The following is a 15278-nucleotide window of genomic DNA, read 5'->3' as shown; positions in this document are numbered from 1 at the left end:
TAACCATTATTTAAAAAAAAAAAAAAAAATATTCGGGCAACCTAGCGGCCGCCTATTGACAAGCAAAAATTATATTTTTGCTGAAAACAATTTTTTTACTGCTTATTGAATTATGTTCCCAGAAAAGGACATACAAAATGAAAATCAAGTGTTTAGGTCGTTTTCATAAAGCTCCTTAAATGTGAAAAAAAATTTTTTTTTGAAATGTTTAATGATGTTTTACCAAAATACAAAAAGAGAAAAGAAAATGGAAAAAAAGAAAATAGCATAGGAATTAACTTTTAATAGTTAAACAAAAAAAAAAAAATTAACTTTATTTAACAATTCATCATCTGAAAAAAAAAATAATAAAATTTCAGAAGATTTTGTAAGAAAATTTAAAAATGTCAAAAATGTTAAATTAAACAAATTTTTCCTTAAGAACAAACATTTTTAGAAATAAACCTTTTAAATAATAGGAATACCCCCCCAAAGAAACAGGAATAAATTTCTAATTTCTCTTTAATTTTCTCTTTCAATCATATCATCTCTTTAAAATGTCTTCGTGGACAAAAATTAACCCCATAGCTGGTTACGAGGTAGGAAAAAGAAACTCTGAAACATTGGAGTATAGAATATTAAAATATAAACCACCAGCTGAACCAGAGCCAAAATTAACCCAAACATTTCAGATGTTTGGCCAGCAGTTTCAACCTGCGGAATCGTACTATTGATATAATATTCAAATGTAGCACCCTAAATCCTCAAAATTCAACCCAATTTCGATAAGAACAGTAAATATTACAAATGAATCACTGCAAAATGCCTCACTTAATAGAAGAATTTATTAAGACAGCTTCATTAGCACTGTCTAAGTTCAAGAATTTGCTAATTCTCAGTAGTAGCTTCCATAGAAGTTAATCAAAATAACTTCTATGAAGGATGTCAAGGTAGAAGATTTATACCACAAACTTTTCGCAACATAATGCTTGACAAAAACCTTACGTAAGTGGAAATGTGCAAAATACCTAAAGTTACCACAAGATCGGAAACTTAAAAACCAGCCAGAATGAAGAAAATAAAAAGTCACAAAGAGAACCTTATTATAAATAAAGCGCTTAATAAATAAATTTGCAATTAGACATGTCACGCTCATTTTCATCCAAAAGGGTAGAAAAATTGTAGCGTAATACAAGCAACCAGATTGTTGAGGAAGTTATTGACTTAGGACCATATTCAACCAGGCTTAAAAATGCCGGCAATCTAGGACTTGTAAGAGAAAAAGACAGTTGTCCCTTAGGAGACAAATTGGTCAAGAATAATGAATACTCGAGTAAGCATATTTAAAAATAAAATAGGTACCCAAGTTCTCGAAGATCTAATATTTGCATTAACCCCAGAAGTTATGCATGTGACAAATGTCGACAAAAATTATAGAAATTCTTCATAAATATCATGACGATCCCATCTGGAAAGGCCACCCAGAAAATCGAATGACACATAAGATCTAATAAAAATATTGCTGGAAAATATTGAAATGAAATATTGAAAAATGGTATAAGAAAAGATATGAATTTTTGCATTCCTATATTTAGTCGATAGGATATACTAAATCATTTATCTTCATTATTTTTTTAAAAAATATAAATATAAGTAGACCTGTTTCGTCTAGGATAACCTCGCCTTTTAGAAAGGTCATAATTTTAGATAATAGGATCCTTTATATCTAGTTAGGCTAGATAGTAGATATATAGGGCCCTGTAGAATAGAAAAATAATTTTATTGATGACCTTTGGAATAGAAGATATCAATAGGAAAAATATTTTTTCATTTAAATCCTTTAGAGTAGTAAACATCGATGAAAACAATAATTTTACATTAATCCCCTATAAGGTAGCAGAACTCGATGAAGAAAAAATACTAATAATAAAAATTATGACACCTTAATCCCATCTAGAATAGGAAATGAGGATAAGCAAAAATTTAGTAGTACCATAGAGAATAGGGAAATAAAAATAAACAAAAATAGACTTAAATTAGTAGAATAAGAAGATGTTCAACCTACAAACATTAAAATACAAAAGTAGAATTAATTTACAAAAATAGAATACTCATGCATTCCCCAAATGCATAAGCATTATAAAAAAAAAGGAGATGTAGTGTAAGCAGCCAAGAATTCAATTTAATCCAAAATATTTAAATCAGTCTAATATACTAACCTGATACAAAAATAGTCTAAATGTTCATCAACACATAAAAATACAGTTGAGAATTAATGCTGACACAGCCATTAATAAACAGACGTGTACAACACACAACCAAACGAATTTGAATCCCAGCAATTTGCATTCCTGCAACTTGCAAGGTTAGCATTTCCCATAAATTTGCAGCTCATATATGTAGGTACATATTTTGTGCCGAGTAGTATGTAGGTATGTAAGTATGTATGTTTAAGGTAGTTATGTATGTAAGTATGTAAGCTTAAATGTAAATAGATATTTAAGAATATGTTTAGAATAATCTAATATAAATAGACTGAATTATTTGAATAAAGACAATTCGACATTCATAATTCAAGCAATGAAGTCTTCTTTGTTTTAATTGCGTTAGGGACCTTTCTACAGGACCTCAAATGATCCCGAAAAAGTCCCGAAATGACCCCGACGGGATCCCGGACGGATACCGAAAACCATCCAGAAATGATGCCGGTAGGTACCCCAAATGATCCCGAAACAGTCCCGAAATGACCCCGTCCGGATCCCGGACGGATCCCGAAACCATCCAGAAATGATGCCGGAAGGGACCCCAAATGATCCCGAAATGACACCCAAGGCATCCCGGACGGACACCGAAAACCATCCAGAAATGATGCCGGAAGGGACCTCATATGATCGCGAAAAAGTCGCGAAATGACTCCGACGGGATCGCGGACGGATACCGAAAACCATCCAGAAATGATGCCGGTAGGTACCCCAAATGATCCCGAAACAGTCCCGAAATGACCCCGTCCGGATCCCGGACGGATCCCGAAAACTATCAAGAGATGATGCAGGAAAGGTCCTCAAATGATCCCCTAATAGTCCCGAAATTACCCTGACGGGATCCCGAAAACTATACAGAAATGATGCCGGAAGGGTCCCCAAATGATCCCGTATTAGTCGAGAAAAAGTCCCGAAATAACCCCTACGGGATCATGGACGGATCTCGAAAACCATCAAGAAATGATGCCGGAAGGGTCCCCAAATGATCCTGAAATAGTCCCCAAAAAGTCCCGAAATGACCCCGAAGGGATCCCGAAAACTATCATGAAATGATGGAGGAAAGGTCCTCAAATGATCCCCTAATAGTCCCGAAATGACCCTAACGGGATCCCGGACGAATCCCGAAAACTATCCAGAAATGATGCCGGAAGGGTCCGCAAATGATCCCGTATTAGTCGAGAAAAAGTCCCGAAATGACCCCGACGGGATCCCGAAAACTATCCAGAAATGATGCCGGAAGGGTCCCCAAATGATCCCGTATTAGTCTAGAAAAAGTCCCGAAATGACCCCGACGGTGTCCCGGATGGATCTCGAAAGCCATCCAGAAATGATGCCGGAAGGTACCCAAAATGACCCCGAAAAAGTCCCGTAATTATCCTGGAAGCCATCAAGAATTTATCTCTGCAAATGATCCCGAAAATATCCCGACGGGATGCCGGACGGATCCCGTAAACCATCTAGAAATGATGGCGGAAGTTGCCCCAAATGATTCCGAAATAGTCCCGAAATGACCCCGAAGGGATCCAGTAAATGATGCCTTAAGGGTCCCCAAATAATCGCGAAATAGTCCCGAAAATGTCCCAAAATAACCCCAACGGGATCCCGGACGGACCATCCAGAAATGATCCCGGAATAGTCTTGATATGACCCTAACGGGATTACAAATAAGGTGAAGCTAACTATAAAACCATGTTAATAAGGCAGCAGGCGCGTTGGAGCGAATGAAAAGTTACAAAGAAACATACAGGTAAAGCTAATAAAAGCGTGCTAATAAAAACAGTTGAAGGAGGGCGGGTGGCGGGAGAAGAAGAGCACCACCGATCGTTTTTCCAAAATTGTTTAGATCTCGATCTGTATGAGCCAGATACCAAAAATTATTGATTTAGGAGAACATTTATATTGAGTTATAACAATTTATAGATTTTACACCAGAGCGGGTGAGAATGGGGGAGGGGGGACGGAGTGTGTCACTGCTCATTTTGTAAGCCCTCGACTTATTTGACGTATTGAGTTGTAATATTAGTGAAGGACAGTAAAGGTAAAGATACAATGTGTAAAAATTATTAAAAAGTAATTTTTCGAAGGGGTCGTGGGACCCCCACCCCCTTTCCATGTTCGAAAAAAATTTCGTTAGTAGACTATTGTCTGTGTCCCAAATTTCATCAAAATCCGTCCAGCCGTTCTTGCGTGATTGAGGCACAAAGACAAACGTCTGGACATACAAACATCCAAACATGCAAACTTCCCCATTTATAATATATATTAGACTTGAAGACCCGGCAGACGTTGTCCTGCTTAAATTTGGCCTATCTGCTTACATTTTAATAAGCTTTTTCCGTCTGACTCTGCCCTGTCCCCCACTTCACTTTTTCCTAATCCTTTTATTCACTCCTCCCTCCATCTTTTTCGCTTCATCTATCTCCATCTTCGTCTAATTCTATCGCTTTCTCAATCTCCTTCTCTCTTTTCTCTTCTCTCAATTTCTTCTCATTCTTCTGCATCCCTTATTGATTGTCCCAGAGGGTGGTATGTATTTTATTCCAGTCCCAGTCCGACTCCGAGTCTCAGTCCCAGTCCCACTCCGAGTCTCAGTCCCAGTCCTAGTCCTAATCCCAGTCCCAGTCCGTCTCTGGATAATATATTACTCTGTACTAAAGCACTCATCAACAGCTTTCATTTGATATCCATATTGTATAAACACTGTCTAGGAATTCACTGGCTCACGTTTTGACCTATATCTGGAGACCCTAGTCACCTAGGGGTATGAAAATTACCCTCTACACAACTAAAGATTCCTGAAAAAAAAATGTCATAGTACCTCTGGCCCACTCGGCGGGCCGGGTGATGTGCTATACTTGATATCATTCGCTATAATATTTTTTATTGATAAGCAGGTTGTTTAATTAAACACCATGCAATTACACGGAAGTATATCCGCACCACCTGAAAATATGAGTGCCACTGTGTATACGTAACATTTTATTATTACGTATAAACAGATAAAAAAATTAGCAATAAAATAATATTGCGACTATAAACTGAGATATAACCTATCCTATCTCTCAAGTTAGATCAAACTACACACGGCGTGCAAAACAATTCCAAAATCGGTTCAGTGGTTTAGGAGTCCATCGCGGCCAAAAATGTTGTAACACGTGTTTTTTATATATTAAGATATTAGATTAGATATTAGATTAAGATTTACTAACCTTAAGCACTGTAAAGTAAGCAGAACAAAAAAATTTAGGATTTGCCTAGCACAAAGTTAGTGGCAAACTTACCATATCCATATTTTAACGAAAATCCTGATTATTTTGCACCTGATGTTAAAGTTCGAATCTCTGAACTGTCGAACAAATTACTCAAAAATGTCATTTACTTACAACTTTACTGTAGTAGTACTTCGCAATTACAATTCCCGCGTATTGTATTGTAGCTTGTCGAAATCAAACTGCCGCATTATTCTTCAGCTTGTGCTGCTTTTATACTCTCAGTTTCCTCGTTCGTATATTTCTCCCAAGGTTTAGACTTTTCGCGCACAGCTGCTTATTTATTACTCCTTTATGTGTCTGATATTCACGCTTGTCTTCTAGTTATATGTGTGTGTATGTGTGAGTAATAAATTCTGCTATTAGCTGCTGCCTACATAAACATATGTGTGTGTAGTATTCCCTTTGTTGTTAGCAGTGTTGCCAGAAAAAAAATTTCTTTGGGGCTAGAATATAGAAAAAAAGGGCTAGAAAGAGCTAAATTTCTTCAAGAAAATCCAAAACCCGTCGCAAAAAGAGCTAAAAGTATATGTATATTTTTCAATGTAAGCTTTCACATTTATTTCAAATCAAACTTAAATTTATAAAACAGGTACAATATACTCACAAAAAAAAAATAAAATAAGAGACAAGAGTGGTACATAAATAATACTGTGTTTATATTTTATTTTATATTTTCTAATAACAAAAATACGTTTTTTTTTAACTTTGTCATTTGGCGGTAAGGTATCGTTAAAAAGTAAGCAGTATTTTCCACACTGCTACGATGACGGCAGGACTATAAGTTCGCCAAAAAACGACTTGCCAAAATGTTGGCCGATGAAAATTAATTAAAATTTTTTTCAATTTTTTTATACACGTGTGCGATATTCAATTATATGTGGGGACGAGATATGTTTGAAGGGCCTTAGACTTCAAAATCTATGATTTCGTCCTCAGAAGATGAATTATTATTATTGCTACACTCATAAATATTTTTTGTGTTCAGATTTTTTTCCACTGCGTTTGTAATCTCGTTATTACATCAGTGCTATACTTGTATTTTTTTTTTTTTTGGTTTTCATTTGTGAAATATGAAAACTATTGAGGTTTTACAAATTTTTAATGTGTTTTCAACCGAAAAGAAATCTATTTTGCTAAGAGTTTCTATATTGTACGGCAAGCGTTGCCTTAATTGCTCTCTTAATTTAATTATGAGTCGCGACATTATTACTACTTTTCTTTCAATGAATTCATCTATACATTTATCTTCTTTTTAAATTCGTATATGTTCTTCAAAGGTATAATGAAAATAAGGCACGGGAGACAAAAATTTATTATAACCTGAAGTTAAAGGGTCGAAACTCTTATAATGTGACACTATTCTGTTGTACAAGCTGGAAAGCAAATGTACAACCTCATGGCACAGTTTTTCGATTAAAGTTTTTTTTATCAGTTGAGTACCGAGTTGCCACATCATACATAACGAAACAAATAAAATAAAACTTCGACACACATAAAACACATATTAAATTTTTCACAATATGTATTGCCGAAATAGATTTGGAGCCAAAAAGGGGCAGACGTTTTATAGACGGGGCCAAAAAAGGAGCTAGGGGCTAAACCGGGATTTTTGAGGCTAAACACAAAAAAAAGTGCTAGGTCTGGCTCCAAAAGCACCGAAATGGCATCACTGGCTGTTATCTTCGCTGCTAACATCTATGTGTGGCTGCTTGCTTTACTGTTGTTACGCATTTATTTAGTAGCAATATAGTGATGTATCGAAATGCTAATATTAGACACTCTGCCCTCCACCTAAGTCCGGTCGTCTCGATCCAACCGCTGCTAGGCTCTAAAACTTAACCACCATTCTATTTCGTACTTTCCCAATTGTTTTTATGCGGTAGATGACGTCACTGATCCGCTTCACAACTAAAAAAAAGAAATGTAAGGCGTGATAACCTTCGAAGAGATTTAAGACCGGACTTCTCTTCCAATTTGCGTGTTGTTCCTTTTTTTAATTTTCCCTACAAATTGGCGGGATAGGACCTACTTGTTTTATGCCAACTCCGAACGGCATCTCCATAATTTGTGAGTTTTCACTGAAAAGCTTTTCATGGCAGGAATACACTCGGAGTGCTTGCCAAACACTGCCGAGGGGCGACCCCGCTTAGAAAAATTTTCTTCTAATTGAAAAAAAAGTTTGTTTCTAAAATATGCCGGGGCGTGAACCCAGGATCTTCGGTATGGTAGGCGGAGCACGCTACCATAACACCACGGCGGCCGCCGCTTCACAAATATATACGGACATTCCCAGCTACACTGAGTTTTTGATAGAACACCTTTACACCAGTGAGGGTTGTATAACAGTACCAAATCTCCCTCCAGGAAGCCTTCCGAGTTGTTGTTCTTGTCGTACCTGTCTTTCATCTTACTACTCATGATCCTGGGCCCGTATCGTGTTTTCCATGATCGAATCGGCAATCGTATGGGAAAAGTTTACGTAACTGGTCGTATGATCGCAATACCAAGCGACATACGTTCGCTATCGTATCGTAATTTGTGGCAGAATGTAATAGATTTCACATATTGACAAATATTGAGAAAATATTTGTTCAAATAAATGGAAATTTGAAGATGGAAATGTGATGCACTGATATGGTGATTTCAGAATATCCACCGCTTTCCTTTAGACTAAGGGATCGGGCATATAAGAGGCCTTGACTGAAATTGCAAAAGATGTTTAGTTTTTTGGCAGGATGTACACTAGACTGGGTTGGTCTCCATACAAAAAAAAAAAAAACAAAAAAATTGCTAATGTCCGCTCCTAAATTTAAAGATTATGTTGGGAGGGTTTCGGAAAAAAATTTTGTTTGTTGATCCTTCGAAATACAGTCGAAAAGGTTTTTTCGTTGTAACTTGGTTATTTGGCGTCCGATTTTTAAAATAAATATGTCATTATTTTGGCCTTGAGAAGCTTCACATTTCCGTTTAATGTCCTTTTAAGCTATGAAGTCGTTTTCACATGATTAGGTCAGCTAACAAAGTTGTCTTTAAATTTAAGGACGGACATTAGCAAACTTTTTTTCGACCCAGTCTAATGTACACTAGGATGGTTTTATCTCATAGGAGAATTTTTTTCGGGGGCAACCCCCTAAAATATTTCATTTTTTTAGATTTTAAATTTGCCAAAGTTTGAGGACGATTGGAGATGTTAACCCGTGCCACTGGGGCCTCAAAGTTTTGAAAAACTCGATTTTTTGGCAGTTTGGTGACCCATATCTCTGGAACGGCGAAAGCTATTTGCCCGAGTCATACATCAAATTAAAGGCGATACTGTTAATATTATTGTATATGCAATAAAAAATTACGCAAGTAGTACTGAATTCGAAATAATGAAGCCAATGTCCCTAAATACCTGACTAGGTACCCCTTGGAGCGAAGATGCGTTATCTATATATTAATACGCTAACAAAATTTCGGCGGCCACCGTGGTGTGATGGTAGCGTGCTCCGCCTATCACACCGTATGCCCTGGGTTCAACTCCCGGGCAAAGCAACATCAAAATTTTAGAAATAAGATTTTACAATTAGAAACAAATTTTTCTAAGCGGGGTCGCCCCTCGGCAGTGTCTGGCAAGCGCTCCGATTGTATTTCTGCCATGAAAAGGTCTCAGTGAAAACTCATCTGCCTTGCAGAAGCCGTTCGGAGTCGGCATAAAACATGTAGGTCCCGTCCGGCCAATTTGTAGGGAAAAATCAAGAGGAGCACGACGCAAATTGGAAGAGAAGCTCGGCCTTAGATCTCTTCGGAGGTTATCGCGCCTTACATTTATTTTTTTTTTTTTTTAACAAAATTTCCATACAATCAATTGACAGGCTGTTTCGCATACTTCGCATACGTAAAATCATATAAAAGTTATATGAATCGATTCGTATTGATCAGCCGCAGTGCACAGGCCTATTTTTGTTAACAAATATTACTCTATTTGTTTATAATTAATAGAAAAAGTTTTTTGTAAATTCGAAAATCAGTGCAACTATCGAAATTGCCATCTGTAGGACCCATTATGTTCACAAACCCCCCTGAGTACAAAGCTCCAAATGCTGCATTGTCGCGTTGCTCAAATGATTCATCTCTACATATGTATATATTTGTACACGCCAAACGGTGAGAGAACTACTGCTTCGCTCATTTTCAGTTCAAATGCATTGTCGCGTTGCTCAAATGTTTCATCTCTATATATGTATATCGTCGCTGCGCCAACAAAAAGAGCTATACGTTTTTCAGCAACTTTTCAGGAGAGCAAAAAACCCGTTTCCTGGTGATCCTAGAGAATATTTTTTCTAGTTTGCATTGTTAACTAATGATGCTACACATATGTAATAGACTTGTGCAATTTTTTTTACTTTTTTTGACCAACCACTTCGCATGAAGCATTTGCGCCGTTTTACAGCACATAGCTCTTTTTACAAATTATTTCAATTTGCTAGTGGGGGTAAGAAATCGTGAAAGATGTGTATACAATTCTTCGCTAATTCTTGTAAATGTAATTAAAAATATTAAGGTTATAATTTTAATAAGCAAATAATTCAGTTTTCATTAGATACATATGTATGCACGTATATGCATACGAGTCTTACATAGATTTATAGTTTAATAACAGATGCGTAACATAGTCAATTGCATAAAATATTAATACAAAGTTTTTATCGAGGTAAACTATCATAAAATGAATGGAAGTCTTTGTGCATGTATTTTTTTAACGATTGTAGGCTACTGTATTTAGATTGGTCAATTTTTATATGACCATCATACAACGACTTAGCTTTATATTGAGTCTGCGAGGCAGGTGGTTTTTGGGGAAACGATGTCCAGCAGTCGGTATGACGCAACTTAAACTTAACTTCGCCATTTATATAAAGTAATCCTCTGATATCGCTGACAGTGGCTTCCCCAGATTTTTTACCTGGTCTTATAGTTGAAAGCTTACTTGGAACTTTTTCATAATTAAAAAAAAAGTGTATTCTAAATAATTAAAAATATAAGGCTGTGAAGGCCTTGCCTGCCTCATACGACTTACATAGTCCATTGGTGAATAAATGGGTGGCTCAAACATGCTGTCTAATGTAGAGTGGACGCTGTCAACCTCCATCATAGTATGCCCTTTTTCTAAAAGTATTTGCTCTATTTCCAAGCCACCTCCTGATGATAGGTTTGCTAAGGCACTGCTAAGTATTCTATTTTTGTTCTGGTACATGCATCCATCGGATATCATGATCACTTTTTTATATGAAGTGCAATATTCCTTTAAAAAGTGTACAATACAACTCGTTATATTGTTAGCTGTTACACCGCCTTCGCATTCATGCCATACGTACAAATATACATCTTTGGTATTTTTTAAATAAATCGAAAAGTTATGTACTGCTAGCTTCATTTTATAGTATTGTTCTGAAACAAAGAGTTTCGGACAGAGCAACACACTCTGCATGTCCATTGTCAATACTAAAGTTTCAGCTGACATCTTTTCTAAAGCCAAATTTTTTGCTTCCCTAGCTTCATTTTTTTTTGGCAATATGTAATTCATAATTGGAAACGGTAACGTTGCCCTCTTTATATCCAACACAAGTGTCGCACTGCTCCTTCCTGGGCTTGAATATAAATATTTTAGTTGAGTTTAGAATTTCACAAAACTTGTTTCGCATAACAGGAACCTCTTTATTGCTGCTATACCATTCAGTGTATATTTTATGCATATGCGTTGTAGATTTAAATATATCTTCCACATAAATGCGATTAGACGTTGCTCTGCAAATAGTGGCTAGGTACCTTTGGTAGTATATCCAGCCACTTTAAAACAGAATCAGACCTTGTTGGTCTTGGCTTCTTTGGCATGGATAGGGATACAGACGATGAAGGTCTTCACTTCTTTGGCAAGGATACTGTATTATTTGTTCCCACCAGATGAGTAAATACATTTTTGTCTAAACCAAATATAGCTAGAAAAAACTATTTACATACACGAAGCTTGTTTCCATTAGATGCTGTCAAAAAGCAATCAAATCCAAATATTTTTCTTTGTTTTTTATGGGCAGGGTTTCGCTTGATTATTTTGCGAGTTCGTACTAATCCATTAAGATATGCCCTCTTTGCAGCCCATGAAGGTAAACTCCAAAAATAATTAAAATACTTAACTCGTGCATCTTCGTCCATTGCCGAACAAACAAAACTTCGTTCGGTTTTTTTTCTGGCAGGTGCTTACATGTTTGTTTCCTGATTTCCCTTCCCTTTTTTTGAATAAATACAACATCGTTTAAATTATTTTCATTTTTTACCCATTTCAATCCTTGATATTTTTTTCCTAAAAGTCTCAATCTCCGATTTTTTTGTATTCCTTTCCCCTTCCCTATTTTACCTTCTAACTCAATTTCTTCGCTGTCTTTCGGGTTATTCACTGGTATATAAAATAATCCAGTCTCTTCGTTAAGGAAGCATCCTGTTGCTTCCATATTTTGAGCGCTATCACAGTTGAGGTCCTCGAATAAGCCAGTTTCTTCATTGAGATTGCATCCCATTTTTTCCATATTTCAACTGTCCAAAAATGTGCAATTATGGTAATTTAAAGCGTTATTTTAAGTCTATGACTTTTTACCTGTTTTAAAGCTTGGATTTCAATAATAGGATGGTTAATATCTATGTGTAGTCTTCGGGACACCTGAACTATATGTACATAGCTTTTTTTAAATAACTTTTTTTACACAAAAATAAAAGCAGGTTCGCCTGCAATCAAAAACAATTATACGCAAGTAGATGTATAACTGATTTTACAGAGCATTTCTACTACTGAGAGCATATAGCTGTTTTTGATAACTTCTAACCAAAGAAAGATATCAGAAAACGGCAAATGCAGAAATGTGGCTAGAAGATAGTGCTAAATAAATATGTAATAAAAAAAAAATCGAAAAAAAAACATATAACTCAATTTGTTGGCGCAGCGACGATATATTCGTACCCGCCAAACGGTGAGAGAACTAATGCTTCACTTATTTTCAGTTCAAATAAAATATTGTTTCCCATTGTTGCCACTTACCTATATTGGTCTGTACCAAAATCCTTAAAAATTTGTTCTAAAATAATTGTTAGCGCACAAAAAAACTTTAAAGAGAATAATAACCCAAAAACGTTTTCGATTTTAGCTCGAAATATTGCATAGGCAGTATATTACCCACTATCTATATACTAATACGCTAACAAAATTTCCATACAATCAATTGACAGGCTGTTTCGCATACTTAGCATACGTAAAATCATATAAAAGTTATATGAATCGATTCGTATTGATCAGCCGCAGTGTATAGGTCAATTTTTGTTAACAAATATTTCTCCGTTTGTTTATAATTAATAGAAAAGATTTTTTGTAAATTCGAACAATTCATACAAATATCATAATTCATTTCCGTGCACAAGCGAACAATTATCTAAGTGTTCTAATGCGAATTTCAAAGACCTAAACCTTTATGCACATTCGCGCCGTCTTTGGGAACAATTATCTAAGTGTTCTAATGTGAATTTCAAATTTCATGTATTCCCGCTAAATCCGAAAGAACAAATGTTTCACCTACATACAAATATGGTTTCCCATTGTTGCCACTTACCTATAATAGCCTCTACCAAAATCCTAAAAAATTGTTCCAAAATAATTTGTAGCGTACCAAAAAATCTTAAATAGAATTAATTTTTTACCGGCCCATTTTTTGTGGCAAATTTCACTTACACGTAAATACATAAGTCTTTATTTAACAGATTCTTTGTTTTTTATTTTAGTTGTTTTCAAAAAAAACATGAAATCACAAATAATGAGTTAACTTTTGTTGAAACTAACTAATTTATTTATAACAATTAATGGCAAATTTGCCCGAAAATGTTTTTGCATTTGCAGATTTAATCCTCATTTTAGATAAAGTACGTCTTATACTGAACAAAAAAAAAAAAAAGTTACAAAAATATAACATTACATTTTTTATATTTGCCGTCTTCCAGTGAGTTTTACAGCTCCGGCTCACGCTCAATTCTCACGGGAATGCTCTGGATCATTGAGAAACTTGAAAAGCAGATGTCGTGAAATTTTCGCACACGTGAAATGTGATAGGCAGATGTCACCGCCGTTTTTCATTTAACTCATACGGCGAAAGGTTAAGCAGCGACATCTATTTTTGAAAAATTAGGTTTATTAAGGGCAGCGTTGCCAAACTAAAAAGAAGTAATTAACAAATTATCTGGCTCTCAAATTGAACCAGACTTCTATCTGGATATATCTGGCTCAAATCGTTGTTGTTGCGTTTACATGCAAAATTATTTATCTGGCTCAGGATTTTGCCACCGGATGATGGCAATTGCCTTTTATGCTAATTACGAAACAAAAAAACGTCCCAAAAACGTTTTTGATTTTAGGTCAAAGCGGCAACCGGCATCATACCGGCCGTATTGCATAGGCAATATATTACCCACTATATTTATTATTAGGCTAACTTTGTTGGTTTATATATCCATTAATCGGATGCTTAGATCCCATAACCCTAATTTGTTTATGTCGCTTAAAGTTATGAAATCAATTTTGTTTTTTGAGTAAATATGTTTGCGTGAATAATTTCAATATTTTTGTTTGTTTTTCTTTTCTTCCTAATTTATTCTGCTTTGTTATATCTTAGTATTATATTGTTCACAGACGATATTTTATGGTAGATATGGTCATATATATTAATGAAATGGAGTGTTTACAAATTTAATACAAATTAATTACGTGCATGGATCTCAATAGGTAACCCAACATTAAATATCCGAACATTAGAATATTCATATTTCCACAATGATCACATTAAAACCCGGAAAAAGTCTAAGTGCACTTATTGCGTTTTTATATGGAGCTGTTTGTTCACGTCACTTAATTTTTTCGCAATTTAAGTACTTTATTTTTTTCTTTAATTAAACATTTTTTTTTAGTAAACTCTGCCTCTTCCTCATTACATAATTTTTTAATATTTTTATTTTATTTTTTTTGAAGGTATCCTCTATTCTACTCGAAATTTTTGTTTTGTGTCACACTTACATATTAGATATGTATTTATACAAAATTAAACGGGTGGCGTGAAATAAGCTAAATTCCTTTAGCAAATTTCTTCGTTTTTAACTAAAAGTTCATGTTTTTTGAATTATGACACTATTGAAGTAAATGGGCGATATATGTATATGGGTGATATAGGCCTACTGGGGAACCGAGCTCCGAAAACTAACTTCGGTAGCGCGCCAACGGGGACCTTCCGGGTGTGGAAAGACCTATTTTTCAATTCAATTTCAAGTAATTTCACCATAATTCTATGTGAATTTCATTTGATTTTACATAATTTTAATATTTTGGTTTAAGGAGCTCCATACCAAAATAATCAAAAAGTACAATGTCTTAGATCAAATTCAAAATTTTAAAGAAAAAAAGTAAGTTAGACCAGTTTGCTATATTTCCAACACTTGATGCATAGACTGAGTTGAAAAAAAATGGCTCGAAGGCGATACTAGTATTTATTATTAGGGGCTAACTTTGTTGGATTATATGGCCATTATATCGGATGCTTAGATCCCATAACCCTAATTTGTTTATGTCACTTAAAGTTATAAATTAATTTTATTTTAGTAATTATGTTTGCGTGAATAATTTGTTTATTCTGCTTTGTTATATCTTGGTATTATATCGTTCACAGACGATATTTTATGGTAGATATGGATATATATATTT

The 15278-nt window shown here is 35.1% G+C and overlaps 1 protein-coding gene across 3 annotated transcripts in view; it reads left to right on the top strand.

Annotated features, from left to right (window-relative positions):
• Ubc4 (ubiquitin conjugating enzyme 4) overlaps window positions 1–15278 on the top strand; it is a 387349-nt gene that overhangs the window by 180322 nt on the left and 191749 nt on the right. The window lies entirely within an intron of this gene.

This window comes from Eurosta solidaginis, chromosome 5 (assembly GCF_040869045.1).
Source record: "Eurosta solidaginis isolate ZX-2024a chromosome 5, ASM4086904v1, whole genome shotgun sequence".
NCBI lineage: Eukaryota > Metazoa > Arthropoda > Insecta > Diptera > Tephritidae > Eurosta > Eurosta solidaginis.
The sequence above is the reverse complement of the archived record's forward strand: the minus strand, read 5'-3'. Positions and strand labels throughout refer to the sequence as shown.